Source organism: Acanthopagrus latus, chromosome 21 (assembly GCF_904848185.1).
Source record: "Acanthopagrus latus isolate v.2019 chromosome 21, fAcaLat1.1, whole genome shotgun sequence".
NCBI classification, from domain to species: Eukaryota; Metazoa; Chordata; class Actinopteri; order Spariformes; family Sparidae; genus Acanthopagrus; species Acanthopagrus latus.
This window is the reverse complement of record NC_051059.1, coordinates 15669876-15684912: the sequence shown is the minus strand read 5'-3', so window position 1 is coordinate 15684912 and position 15037 is coordinate 15669876. Positions and strand designations below refer to the sequence as shown.

General features: G+C 40.5%; 1 long non-coding RNA gene across 1 annotated transcript in view; it reads left to right on the top strand.

Moving 5' to 3' along the window:
• Positions 1–5150, top strand: part of LOC119010963 — a 57077-nt gene extending 51927 nt beyond the window's left edge. The window contains exon 3 of the long non-coding RNA XR_005072095.1: positions 4892–5150. This is a non-coding gene — a long non-coding RNA (uncharacterized LOC119010963). The remainder of the gene's footprint in view (positions 1–4891) is intronic.
• Positions 5151–15037: the final 9887 nt, after the last annotated feature.

Genomic DNA, 15037 nt, shown 5'->3' with positions numbered 1-15037 from the left:
TAGCCTTAACTCTTAAAATCCAGTAACTCAGTTATAAACTAAAGATGCAAAAAGAGTTTAGATGGGTTGTAACAGAGCAGGGTGGTCGGCCTCTAAGGAACAAATTATGAACCTGTAAGCACTTAAAGGTTCTATGCGTGGGAAAAGTAGTTTTTTGTGTCTCATTTGCAACTCAGATATTAACACAGTGGGACTGTAGCTCAGGTCGGCCGCCGTCTCAGAGCGTCAGTGTTTGACGTGTTGGGAATGAGAACCAAACAAATCAACCTTTAATATACTGACCTTTAAGAAATGAGTACGGTATTCTGGGAGATTGAATCGGCCCCAGGCTTTCAAGAACTATGCCTGCTTCGTTCCCATAAATGGGTAAAGAGTTCCTATTTTGCTTCTTTATCAGTGAGGGAGAACTATTACTTGTTCTCCTAATGTGTGCCGTCAGCTTCTCCAAATTATAAGGCGGAGCCTTTGTTGATTTTGAGAAATGAGTCAATTAATTAAATGATTTGGAACCGTTTAATTCACCATTAGCATCTTGCTTGGTATTGCTGCGCAGATGCGAGTGTGAACCCACCCAGAGTTGCTTCAATGGACAGATGAGCAGCGAGGATATTCACAGCTCGATTTGTCTCTCCAACGTGTTTACTTGCAGCAATAAAGCTTTAATTATTTTGGCTATTATATGAAATTGTTCCATGTAATGTTAGAGCAGTATGATCTTAAATATTCAATCATTGAAATGATTATTAAAATGCTCTGTAGTCTGTTTGTGGACCCTTTCGTGCATAAACAATGAGCTAAATTAACCGGCAGTGAACACAGCATGTGCTCCCTCAAGGCATAAACATGTTCTTTGACTTGAATTTCTGCGTGTGTGTGTGTCTGTGAGACAAAGAGAGATAGGGAACCAGTTGAGTGACTGCCGGGTGTGTGCAGGGGTGTGACCCCAGTGACTCAGCCACGAGCAATGTTCCTCTTCAAGGTGAATGAGTCACAGCCTCCCTCCGCGGCTCCATGGGGTGATTTCTCTTTCCAACGGATATTTGCGTCTTCCAATAAATATCTGCCACGCCTTCCGTACGAAAAACCAAACCAGCGCGAAAGGGCACCATTAATTGTTTAAGCCAGGCTTTTTAGAAGAGACGGCGGCGAATTATTCCTGAGTGTGGATTCATTTGCATTTTTGATGCGCGACTGGAGGGTCATTACAGTTCATGCAAAACTAAAAGGTAGTTGTGATCAGCTGCAGTCACCTGTCTCTGCAAGCCTGAAATGCACCGAAATAAGTATAACTCCCTCTTAAATGATGACGACCATTTCAACCCATTAGTGCGAAACCTCGCCACGTAAAGCTTTAGTTTCCCTACCTAACAAAAGGGAGTAAATGCACTTTGGGTTTGTTTACCATCCGATGCATTCCTGCTCGGCATACTGAAAAAACAACAGAACGAGTGACTCATATTGGGTTTTTTTTTTATCTTTTGAGGGAAATAAAAAGCCCACTTTTCTCCATTTCTTCTGACTCTCCTCCCCCTCCTCATCCTCCTCCTCCCCCTCTTCTTGTCCTTCCATTTGCATCTCCTCTCCTCTGCATTTCACATGTTTTCATCAGCATTGTCCTGCTGTCAAATTGTCCATACACTCTTCCTCCCGAGCTCAGCCGCTCTTCGAGTAGAATGGATTTTTGAAAAGCAGAAAGTTATCTCTGCGCAGCTCTTGCCACCAGAATTGTAAATATTTTCAGCGATATGAGAGCGAGGTCTTCGTGGTTTGAAGAGCCGTCATCTGTTCCAAATCAATTCTTCCCCGAAGGAGAGAAATGTCTTTATTTGAGCCAGGTATCGAACCAGAATCGTTCTTTTCTATTTCGAAGTCCAGGCAACAATTGCAGTCTTATACCCAGAGTGCGTGAAGAGTGCGCTATACGTATTTGTTTTCACGTCCAAAACCTCCATTTAGAGCAGGATGTATGTTTCAACACGCTGAGCCGCTGCTGCTGCTGCAGAGGCTAAATGAGCCACTTGTTGAGAGTACCACAATGCTGCTCTGAGTAACACAGGAAGAGAGCAAACAAAGAACAGCACGGAGCGGACCTGGTTTTTCTGGGGGCCGTCATTTGGCAAGGGGTCACACGGGAGGTTAGCGTGATCGATGGGCTGATGGCTTCCCTTTGTCTCTAATGGGACGCAGGAAGGAGGAGACGGAGGCAGAAAGAGAAGAGTGCGGCATTACGGAGGAGGAGGAGGAGGAGGAGGAGGAGGAGGAGGAGGAAATAAGATGCAGAAGGAGGCAGAGAATTGGAGAGCGGAACTGAAATTTGAATTCTCCTGGTCTGCGACAGACAATGCAGACTGTGATGATGCAACAGAGGATGAGATCGTTTTTGGGGGCATAAGTGGGAAAAATGGTGTGTGAGTTTTCCACCAACAGCAGCTGACTGACATTTAAGAGCGAGTGTTTCTGGGGGACGTGTAGCAAGCTTCAACGGTTTGCATACGTGAGCGGTGCACGTCTTAGCCTTGAACACAAGCTGTGATGCAAGACACGTGCGGCGATGAAGTGCGACGTCCGCTCACCTTTTGCAACGTTAGACATTCGGGAGAACACATTGTGCTGCAAAGCTTGAGGTGGAAGCTAACAAGCTAGGCTAGCTAACATCTGCAGCGATTCCTGCAAGACACTATTTTTCTATTTATTTATGTTATTTCAGCTCTTCCTTACCACGCTCAGCGCTGTGCTCAACCTGTGCTACATATATAAAAAAAAATGGGTGGTCCAGCTCACAAGCATTAGCTGTAATTTTGTGGCGATTGAAAACGAACAGACTTTCAAAACTCATCATGTTGCTCTAAGACTTGACTCATAACACAGTAAACTGCCGCACGGAGTCACAAGTGACAGTGAGGATATCTAAATTTGAAATTAACTTTGACATTAAATGCACAGTATGTCATTTTTAAGGGGTCCAACAAAAGATAGAAGAAGTCCTGTGGGATCATGGGAGTTCTTCATTGTTTATCAAACACCATCGTTGATCAACTTCTACTTCACTCAAGGCAATGTTTATTTATTTACTGCAAAAAAATGCATAAACTAAATAAAAATGTATCAGAAGTTATTTCAACTTATTTGTTGATTAACATTTCATGATGGAAGCTTTTTTTTTTTTAATGCTTTTTAAAAAAATGATAGCGTCTGTGGTGGGGGACGCGTCTCCAGCCTCCCTTGCGTGACACCTGTGATTCACATTATGTTTGGACATGTTTTGCCGACTTCCTTCCTCGCTCTCGGAAGCTCTCCTGGAAGTTGTAGGCGACCTTGAACGAAACACACCTTCAAGTCAAATGACAGATTTCTCTGGGTTTGTTGGAAACATTTGGGATAATGTAGGTTCACAATACAACAAATAATAATAAAAAAAAAAACCAAATGCCTGCTAGATTCTAGACATTTGAATGTTGAATTGTCACATATTAGATCATTGAAGGCATGCTGACTTTTTTTTGTGCTGAAGAACTACGCCGAGGCAAATCATCGCCGCGTGCCTCGAAAAATAGGGCACAACGTGGGATCGTACCTGAAAGACAGGAGCGAAGATGAATTCATAAAGCAGAAACATGTGATAGGATGCCGAGGAAACAAAAAAGAGAGAGGCTGACAAGGTAAGACAGGGAAAGGGATGAAAAGAAAAAGATGAATGAAGGCACAGCGTCTGCCCTTCAGCCGTCTCTCGTGATTCCTTTGTCATTGGGTCTGCATGTGGCTGCCGGCTGCACCAGAATCTTTTAAGCCAATCCTTGTTAGCTTTCTCTGGCAGCTCGGAGGACTGTGATTTAGCTTCTCTTGAACAAGTTTTTGACTGCGCTTCACACGCCTTTTTGGCACCTAAAATGATGGGAGCTACAGCCACTTAAACAGATAATGACAGCGCTGGCGGGTCTGACTGAACAGGCCCCGTGGCAGGCTAATGGACCAGGGAGTGAAAAGGCTCTACGCTGAGATTGCCCAAGAATTCAGGCTATGGCGAGGTGTGATTGTGTGGCTTTTATTTAAGGAATAAGCCACCCAGTTTTATCAGAAATGATGGCAGAAAGATGTGGATTTGTTTACTGTTAATAAGAACAACCTCCAAATCCAATTATGAAGAACAATTTAAGGTTATTGATACCATTTATGATCATTACTTCTTTTTTTTGGTATTGCCTTATTCTGATAGATTTAGTTTTCATTCATTTAGTTCCATCCGTCTGCATTTCATCCATGTTTTTTTTAATGCCTTGCAAAAAGTCAAAATATTCCACTTAATTGGAAGCGACGGCATTATGTCATCACGCCGGCCTTTTGTTTATGCTTTGACGGGCCCTTCAGAACAATAAAGATGGAGTGTTTATATGCCGACTGGCCGTTAACACACTCACACACTCGCTCCACTCAACGGCGCTCTGTTGGAACTAGTCGAATGTGAAGCCTTTGTTTGTTGTGCAAACCCCTTTTTTTATACAGTCATGTCTATTTTGTACTTTTCCACCCTTCCCATGTGTCATATTCGGTCAATTAAAATGATTTGCGACTGGCTTTCAAAGTATTTCGATTTGACTGCATCCTGTTGAGTCTTTTAACAAAAAAAAATAAAGAAAGAACATATTGTTGTTAAATATCTGAAGTTGAAGATATTGTATATCGTATTTCAGTTTATGAGATCTTTCAAAAAAGAAAAAGAAAAATCTCCTTGAAAAAAAAAAAAAACGTTCCAGGGCGCTTACTGACGCGTGAGTGACCGCATGTGAACTGCACTATGGGAAAAAAACAGAACAAACTTGTTCCAGTCACGTTGATGTAGTGGGGATGTGTTCGGCATTGCTGCAGCCCTCTGGTTGGACTTTTTTTTCTTCAGGTTGGAACATGGCAGAGGCTGTTAAAAGGGCGAGTTCACCCAATTCATCTCACTTCAAGCGCACCCATCTGTCCGCACAGATAGACCATCTTCAACTCGCTGAGGCGGAGTCTGCCGCCACAACAGGAGTTTTGTTTGTGTGTGAGAGCATTCTACCAGATCAACGGCAGTGTTACATGTTGCTAAGAAGTGAATACATCTTTTTGTTTTTTTTTAAACTAAATTTGTTTTAAATTTTCTTTTTTTTTAAAAAAAACAATACGATGCCAACAAAAATAAAACCATTAAGTGTAAATGAAAATAAATAAATAAATAGATAAATAAATAAATAAATAAATAAATATATATATATATATATATATAGATAAATAAATATATATATATATATATATATATATATATATATATATATATATATATATATATATATATATATATATATATATATATAAATATATATATATATATATATATATATATATATATATATATATATATATATATATAAAATAATAATAATAATTGTTGATCGTTTGGGTTAACTGACACATCAGGTTCAAGGATCAATGTTAAAATAAATTCAGTAATAAGTTGATTTATTTGCCACAATACAGGGTGGGTAACGAAATGAGAGTTTCTGACTTCTTATGACACTTTAGTTTGGAATGTCTTTATCTTATTCCATCTTTATCGCTATCAGCGTTCACTCCTTTTACATATTTTATTGTTACTCTGTTGTGTTCTTGTATTGTTTTCTGATGTTACTGCATTTTTGAACATTCGCTGGCACAAGAACATTTCTTCGGGATCAATAAACTCCAGTCTTATCTTATCTTTAGTGTGTGTGTGTATGTGTGTGTGTGACTGTATCTTCTGTATATATGACCAAGAGCTCAACGTCCATGCTTGAAACATAAAAGAAATGTCTTGACAAACACTGGCAGCTACACAGAAACACCATCTGTCAGACAATGTCTCTGCTGAGCATGAAATCAATACCCATCCCAGAGAGGTGAAATAATCTAAGACCTCTGGGCTGCTTCTCGCACTGCGCCGCAGTCTCAGAAATCAAACGAATGCCGTGTCACTGTATCAGGTTCAAACCTCATAATACACTTTGATAGTACAACTGAATGTCACCCTGGCAGGCGCCTTCACATGCTGCATTCTGAGACTATTAAGTGTCACAGTTAATGGAGCTTTTAACTTTGTCAAGATGTCTCGTTAATTAGCAGGCAGAAACCATCTGCTTTTTACATTTGGATATGGCAACACTGGCAACAAAGTGTCAGGAAAAAAACAGGAAAAAGTAGAAGAGGCTCTTCAGCCGTATGGATCATCATCGGCACGTCTTTTCAAGGTTCACCTAAAATCTCAGGAAATCTACTATTTTTATTATTTTTTTAATTAAAGAAAACAAACCCCTTCCTTTCAAAACTGTTTGGGATCAGTTCAAATAATAAACATTATATAGTTTTGTAAAATATATATATATATATATATATATATATATATATATATATATATATATATATATATATATATATATATATATATATATACTTACTTTACTCTAAAATACTAGTGCACAATATATTTAAATGTAAATAAACACAAACTGCTCATAGTGCTAAAAAAATGCACTTAAATAATTACATAAAAATGATATTAATAATTAGCAATATAAGGGTTTAATAAGAAATTCACAAGAATCGTGTGTATATGATCATCTATAATTAAGTTTAATAATGCACTGCTTTTAGCATTATCTTTTATTATTATTTTCATGAATTTGTCCAGTTCCTTTAAGTAATAAAAAAATAATTTTATAAGAAAGACAAAATTAGATGTTTGAAAAGAACATAACTTCACTTTCTTAGAATAAACAAAAAAAATATTTCAAAGGTTTGGAAACTAACTATTAAACCTTTTTATTGTTTTTAAGTCGAAATGCTAGTAATTTCATCACCCGGCGGATAAAATTGTTACATAAATGTTACCAGTGTCTCAGACACTTGATACTCACGTTCAACCCTGTCCCTCCCTTAAGCCTCTTTATTTACAAAAAAGAAAAATGAATCTCTCCAGATCTCTTCAGTGTCAGTTTTACCTGGAAATTGACACCCCGGTGTTGCTCTACCAAGAGCACAGGATGTTCGGTACATTGTGTGATGAAAGATAAAATGGTGTATCAAGTTGATAGCCGATGAGGCAATTATCAAGACCACACAGCCGATGGAGGATGTCAACACATTCAGACACACAACTGAACATTCCTGCAACATAACAAATTGGAAAACATGGCCAACAGGTGAGTCATCATTGAGGCGTATTATTACACAGGCATGTGTGAACTGTTTGTACACTGTCATGAAAAGGACAGGAAGTTCAGGTGACTGGGACGATCATGGCACCTGAACCATCATTTCACATTTATCACCTTGTGGTGCATCATCTGGGAACATTTGAACACTCACAGCAGTGTGTAGGAGAGGACGACGTTGTGCTGGAATAAGGTGGATGGTAGAAGAAGCTAATCGACAAATAAACTCCACCATCTGTAATAAATGTGCGCCCCTGTCTCCTGTCCTATCTTATTCATAAATTTCGTCTAACTAACCCTACTCTTTGTTGTCGTTACTAAAAATACTGACAGTGACTGGACTGGACACTCTGTGCGTTTCCAATAAATCTTGCGTGGAAGGTGCGTAATACTTAGGCTTTGTCAGGCTTTTACGAAGGTGCAAACACACACACACACACACACACATACACACACACACACACACACACACACACACACACACGTCTGATCTGTGCCCAGACAGGCGTGTTTGCACTAGACAGAGTGGCTGCATTTTAAGTGTCTCTTGGCACCATCACTAATAATACCTGCTCTGCTCCAGGTGGCTTGGCATGCTCCCCCTACACACACACACACACACACACACACACACACAGAGTACACATCCATACACAGACATACATACAGACACTGAGCACACATGTTCTCAGTGCCTGTAGACGAGTGCTTGATAGCAGCTGGGAGTGGAGGGTGGAGGTTACTTGCCTCAGTCAAGGATGCCCAGAAGGGCTCTCCTGGCTGTGATCTCACATTAATATGTTGTAAATGACAATGTTATTTTCTCTTTTGTCCCATCAGTGTGATTTATGCCCTCGTTTTGTGCTTTGTGGGCTGCACGCAAGTATGTGAACACAATGAATCTCAAGAGCTGAGGAGTATGAAAGTAAATCACGGCCGCCGAAATTTTTCTCATCTCCACCTCAAGTCCCAGCTGACGTGATTGCAACGTACGTCTCATGTTTTTTGAACAGCACACAGCCAAACAAAACAGAGTAACACACCTCCCTTTCATATTTTATGGGAGATGGCGAGTCATTCGTGAGGAGCATGACAAGTTCAAAACCTCTGTGGGAAGACGGGCAGGTTAAACCCTCCAACTGTGGCCCGAATCCAACACATTGTATCAGCTCGTAACGTCCACAGGCTGCAGTACGGAGACAACTGGGCACCAAATGTTTTTTTTTTTTTCAATAGATAAAGGAAAACTAATTAACAAAAAACAGTGTAAGAAAGTCTTTTGATTACATTGTATTTATTATGTCATATGTGCATTTGCAAACAGAGCTTCACTGCGCAAACCAGTTCTTACTGCTGACAAAACTCAAGTGAGCTCAGGTACATATGACAGGTTACACGAAAGACCAAACATAGACATGGAACAAGGTCACTCGACGCTTGATATTATGTTGTTTCCTCATGATGTAAAGACTTTGAATAACATTTCACAGAAACATCCCAACATACCTTAACATAACCCTAACCCTAAGTCCCAAACAAGGTCAATAATGAGGTAAATTACTGAATAACATTTGTTATGTCAAAATATTCAGATGATTCCCACACATAAACATAAACTGTGTGAAAACTGAACACTTAAAGATATATTTTGTAGCACTTTATAATAATCATTAATAAATGATACATTTATGGTTATTGAACATGAGTGTTTTTATATTTCTCTTTTAACAAACAATAAAATGCTTTAAAAACAAGTTGTATAAGCAGTTGTAAAGGTTTATGATCATCTCTTGCATCCTTAAAATGGCCATTCAAATAATCTTTATAGAGGAGCTACACAGTATTTATTAACTATTTACAAAGTATTATAAACATAATTTGCAACTATAAAAAAACAAATAAATAAATATTTTATTGTTCACAGTGAAATAACTGTTAAGTTTAATTAACTATAAATCTATCTAGTTAACTTAATTGATGATTATCACGAAGTGTTACCAATAAAACTTTCCCCACTGCTTGAGATGATACAACAATTCCTTGTTTACATTGCTTATTGCAACAAATAAAGTCTTTACTTGCTAAAGAAGATGAAGAATCTTGTTTTTGTTCTCTTAAAGAGACTTTTAAATCTACAGGGTCGGAAGGTCTTCTTCCAACATGTTGCACCACAATGTTTTTACAATGGCCCAAACCTGAGTTGAGACGAGGGGTGTTCAGTTGGTTGCAAACCACAGGCACACCACACTGGACCTACAAGCAGGATTTTGTTTTTTCTTCAACACATTGGGCAAAAACAGAATTAGATTAAATTATATTGATTAATTAAAAGAATAATAAATTACACTTTTTTGTATCGAATGAATGCAGAAATCTCAAAGACAGATATCTTGAAATCTGAGCAAATCAAACCACAAGTGTCTGCATGATTACACTTTGATTAGTAAGTGCTAATATGCTATTTTGGTGTGTGTGTGTGTGTGTGTGTGTGTGTCTAACATACCAGGCTGCACAACAAACCCTCAAATGAACTGTCATTAGCTCACTGACATTATGTTCTATGTTCTATTCATTTAATGTATTTGCTGCATCACTTGAGGATTTTATTCCACCACACTGCAGTCAGGTCACACATGTCTCGATGCATGAAAACTAATGAGCAATTATCAGCCTTCACACATGCGCGCGCACACTCCCACTCTTAGATTAACACTGGGGAAAAAATATGTGGCTCCAAAGTTCCAGTTCAGCATTTAATTGCTCGTGCCCAGCCTGCCATTTAATTGCCTATACATCGGAGAGTCGGTGGTCTGTATAGTTTCTGTAATCAAACTGGCGTTACCCCCTTTGGGTGCAGTTGTGTGCCACTCAGTGTTACCTCACCTCATTGAGTGTGTTTGTGTGTGTGTGTGTCATATAGTGGGAGCAGCAGAGCTAGTGGGGGATACAATATTCATTTTCAGCTCAAATAAACCTGGGAAATGAATACAGCTCGCTCACACCTCTCCCATGCATGGCTTAGTCTATACGTCATACACACACACGCAGACATGCGACGTTGTGTTTATGTGCCGGTTGCTCCATTTATTTTTAGACCAGAGGCAGGATATTGGGTTTCATTAAATGTCCCAGTACCCCTTTTTCTTTTTCCCTTTTTCCTTTTTCTTTCCAATCATTCCTCCACCTCTCTCTCTCTCACACACACACACATTCACACACACACACACACACACACACACACTCAGTCTCCGGGGCAAGGTGGTGGTGGTGGTGGTGTTGGTGTGGTTTCCTGCTTGTGTTGTGACGTGAGGCGGTTCTGCTCGCTGGTAGAAAGGCCTCTTTGTGTCCGACCGTCTCTGCCTTTCCCCTCTTTCCACTGCCGGCAATTATTTTCCCCCTCCAACCCTCAGCTGACAATTCGGCGGGCTGAGCCTCTGCTGTCGTCATTCTTCATTTTGCTACATGAGAAAAAAAGAAAAAAAAAACTGAATGAATGAGAGAGAAAAAAGAGCGACAACTGCAGGTTTAGATTTCAGCAGCTGCACCTTTCATTTTCACGACTGTAAGTGTGACGGCGGCTCGGGAAGGGGGGGGGTGCTCGCTGGCTTGAAATGGCCTCAAACTGTTTGGGGCTAAGGCTTCTTTTCATTGGCTTTATTTGCTGTCGGGCCACCCAGAATCGTACAACTTTCCTTTTAAATTTGTGTTATTTTTTATATTTATTGCAAGGCCATGAAGGCAAAGACCACAAGGCAGTTTCCATTTTCACACGACAAGAAAAACATTTAGCATGTGACACCCAACCAGCCGGTTTATACAACATGCTCAGATCCTCTGAGAATGAGCAATCTGTCAGTTGAGTTCAGTTGTTCCATTACACATCAAGATTCCCCGTCTCAGGGGCCCCCTCAAGCCATCTGATGTGGTTTCTGGGGCCAGAGCGGCAGCAGCGGTGTCAACAGTCACGCTGGTGTTTAAGTTGCAGCTTGAGCAAAGGGCAATTTTTCTGTCTTCACAAACATGCCCATGTTCAACAGTTTTCTTCCACAGAGCGCGCACCGCTGCCAAGAAAAGCTACCACAGTCCTCAGACATCAGTTCTTGTCAGTGATCTGCTGCTCTGCACCCGAGTGACTCTCTGTCTCCCTCTTCAGGAGCAGCAGCTTGTCGGCTCTTGGGAGACGGTGCCACCACTGCATGACTGCATGATGCCTTTTTCTCATCTCAGCGCTACCTCTGACTGCCCCCACCTTGAATATATTAGGCAGTGTTCTTCTTGTTCTCTCTCACAACTGCATTCCTATCATGTGCTACAGAGCTCTTGAGGAGCCCAGCTGGTGGATAAACTCCCCAGTATCCCACTTAAGCCCGTGCTTTTAAATGAGATCAACCATGGCGCTGCCGCACACTCATCATGTTGGCAGCAATGGGACTAAAGATCAATGACCGCTGCAACAAGTGCAGCTCTCCAAAATCCCACTGTGAGAAATTATTTGGCTGACACTGATTCGATACAGCTCATAAATTTGACTGACTTCATAAGAAGACCCCAGCAGTCCATTTTTTAAACAGCAGGTTGAAGTTTGGTCACTGCAATCTGTCAGCATCTCAAATCAAAGTGGACGAACTGCAAACTTAAGATAAAATTACAAAACAAAAAAAATGTATGTATACAGACACACACACAGGTGATATACTAATCCTAAGTTCAAGTTGGAGCATGGTCAATGTGGCTGGATGATGCAACTGAAGTGATGTTGCACACGTAAGTTCAGGAGCCAATGGAAAGGTTTTAAAAATGCAGACTGGTTTTTATTTGCCTGCAGATTGATGAGACCCGTTTGGATGTTTTCATCCGCTACAGTTTTTTGGCTCTCGAGATGAAGCTTCTGCGACGCCCTTCAAGTAATGTTCACGATTGCTTATTTATTCCATCATTTTTTAAATTTTGCTTTTAGTGATACTCCATCCAGTTCAATCTCAGCTAACAGTTGGATGGAAATTACGTTTCAGGCCCAGAGCCCTGTTCATATCAGACCCTGGTGAAAAATGCTCCATCACAAAATGGAAAATACCTTAAAGTCCTTTTTTTTCAGGTGCCATGAAGCCATGAGGGTAAACTATTACTAGACAGGCCAAGAGATCAAATTGTGTCTGGCAGTTATGTCACGTAATTGCTTTCACTCTGAGGAGTATACTTGAGTCCTGACAGGGTTTTTCTTCTAAACAGGCAAATCGATCTGTCGTTCTTCAGGTGGGGCTCAAACTGTGCTGTCGAGAATGTGATCTTGACCGATTGTCTGTGTTGCTGTCGGAGAGTAATGAATGACCTTCATTAACTGGTTCACAAAACGAGACACCGGAACAAATCTCGTGCGGATACAACTCTATTTAACAGCCAGCGCTAGCAGGAAAATAATGGCTCTGTCAGAATGACATTGAAATCAGTGCTTACACTCCATTACACTTCCAGCTAACTGTCAAGTGCTGAGGCTTGAAACGTGGATGGTAAATAGCAGCCCACACATCTCTCCCGGCTATTCTCCAGACAGTGTTTCATCACTGTTGTGATAAAATTTGCTAATCTGCAGACTGATTTCCTGCGGGAGCCACACATTCATCCAGATGAAATCATTTATCATGTAGAACAGTTTGCGTTGTACTGACAGGCAGGTTTATGAGATCTTAAAAGTGAAACTGTTGGACCAAAACAGCTAATTTTGAGGTGTTTCCCAACCTGGAAGATCAACATTGACTTTTCTTTGCTGCCAAGGTAAATGAGAGGGAGCAGTGCTGTGACAGCAGGTGAGAAATCTCAGTTGAAATGAAGCCCACAGAAACAAAAAGGTGCTATTAGTCTGTCAGAGCCGAAGACGTCCAGACGACGAGTGCAGGCAGGTTAAAGGAGTCACAGCTTTGGCTTGATGAGTGATTTTCTGTTAGGAGGGTGCGAGTCTGCTGTCAGTGTCATGACCTAAATCAGAGGGCGGTGACCATTCACTGTGGTTTTGAATATCATGTTGGGTTAAAACCCAAATGATCCTGCATTCAAACTCACATGAATAGAGCAGATGACTCACTTTTCTTTCGGTACAAAGACCTGAGAGTCTGCATGGAGAAAACACACGTTAAAGTGTCAGTAAACTACAGACGGTCGACGAAGGAGCACAACTGATTAGTTATGTTAATGTGTCATTCAGAATTTACACCATCACTGGTAAAACGAGTTAATTCATTGTGTTGCTTTCTATGGACTTATTTAATGAGAATCGGTCCAGATTTTTGCAACGTGAAAAGAACAAAAGGAAGTGGTTCAGTGGCCTGAATCTTCATTCAGCAGCGAGAGGCTAGATGGTGGAAAACCAGCGAATTAAAACCTCAAAGCAGCTCATCTCTTTTTAGTCAAATGAAAACAGAAGTATTTGATGGAGGAGTGATAAGACAGGCAGAAGAATAGAGTGTGCCTCAGCTTAGAAATCACATAATGGCATCTGCTAAAATCCAGATACGCCATGCTGTAAAAAAAAAATTCGCTACAGGTAAAAGTCCTGCATGGAGAAAAGTACTTGAACTGTCAGTAGACAAGCGTTTTGCCTCAACACATCATTATGAATTAACTGCTGATTGCACCTTCTAATGGATACAGAGTAAGTCACGCAGCAAAGGGAAGGGTAACTGCCACTTTGAGTAAAAGTACTGTGGTAATACTACACTGATACCAAGAGTCTGTTAAAAGTGCTGCGCTGAAAATCCTTCTTAAATAAAAGCACAAAAGTTTTGTCAGGAAATTGTCCTTAAAAGTATTCAATGCTGGACATAATTGTAATTCGGGTACAGTTCCGCAACTTAAAACGAATATTGGTCAGGGCTGGAAAGTGGCTATTGACCTATGAAATTTCGTGACATTCATGTGAACATCTGGCAAAAATACGCAAAACTGCTTCTGGGGTGGTTCCCGCTACAAAAGTCTGTCTCCAGGTACACATATTACCATGATGACACGCACGCAAAGACACACATGGTGACAACATTACCTGCCAACTGCTATTGTGGCTGGTAAAAATTAAAATGTCCTTAATTCAGTGGAGCAGAAGTGTGACAAGAAAATACTCTGGCATCTTGTTATAATAAGTAAGCTGAATACATTGGAGCTTTGAGAGTTTCCTGATCCTGATTACAACTCAGATGTTCAAAGTCCGTGAAGTGGTGATTAAGATTGTACTGATATAAAATGAATGTGGCGGAGGAAGCAGCTGTTTTTATACTAGCCATGCTCCATTGGACCAACATGTCTAAAAGCTTTTACTGTTGCAACTTATACTTAATGTTCTTAATACAGCTGAAGATTAATTGCACACAACTTGTCATGTATGGTTCTTTTCTTGCAATTATTTCCTGCAGTCGATCACAATGCTTCGATAAACACTGAGAATGTTTTTGCTCAGAATGCAACAAACAGTACATGTTCGGAAAGGTTGCTTCGTCCACACTGGGCTGCAGGGTAAGTACATAACGTTTAACGTTGAGAGATGTGTCATAAAAGCTATAATACACCGAGTACAGTGAGTGTGCGCGAGCACCCCGCGGCCTTTGTGTTCCTGGCTTTCGCATTTTCATGAATCAACCCTCCCACATCGACTGCTTGCTGTCTCCCGCAGCCTTTTTTTAGCTCAACTTGAACAATGTCAAAGTCGCGTTCCTGCGTTATCAACTCGGAACTAAATGCACAACAACAAAGTCTGAGGTCATCCGCATGTACATTGGGGCACAGTGTGGGCAGATCTTCTGTTACGGGAACTGTGAGTCATGGCTGTAGTTGTTGTT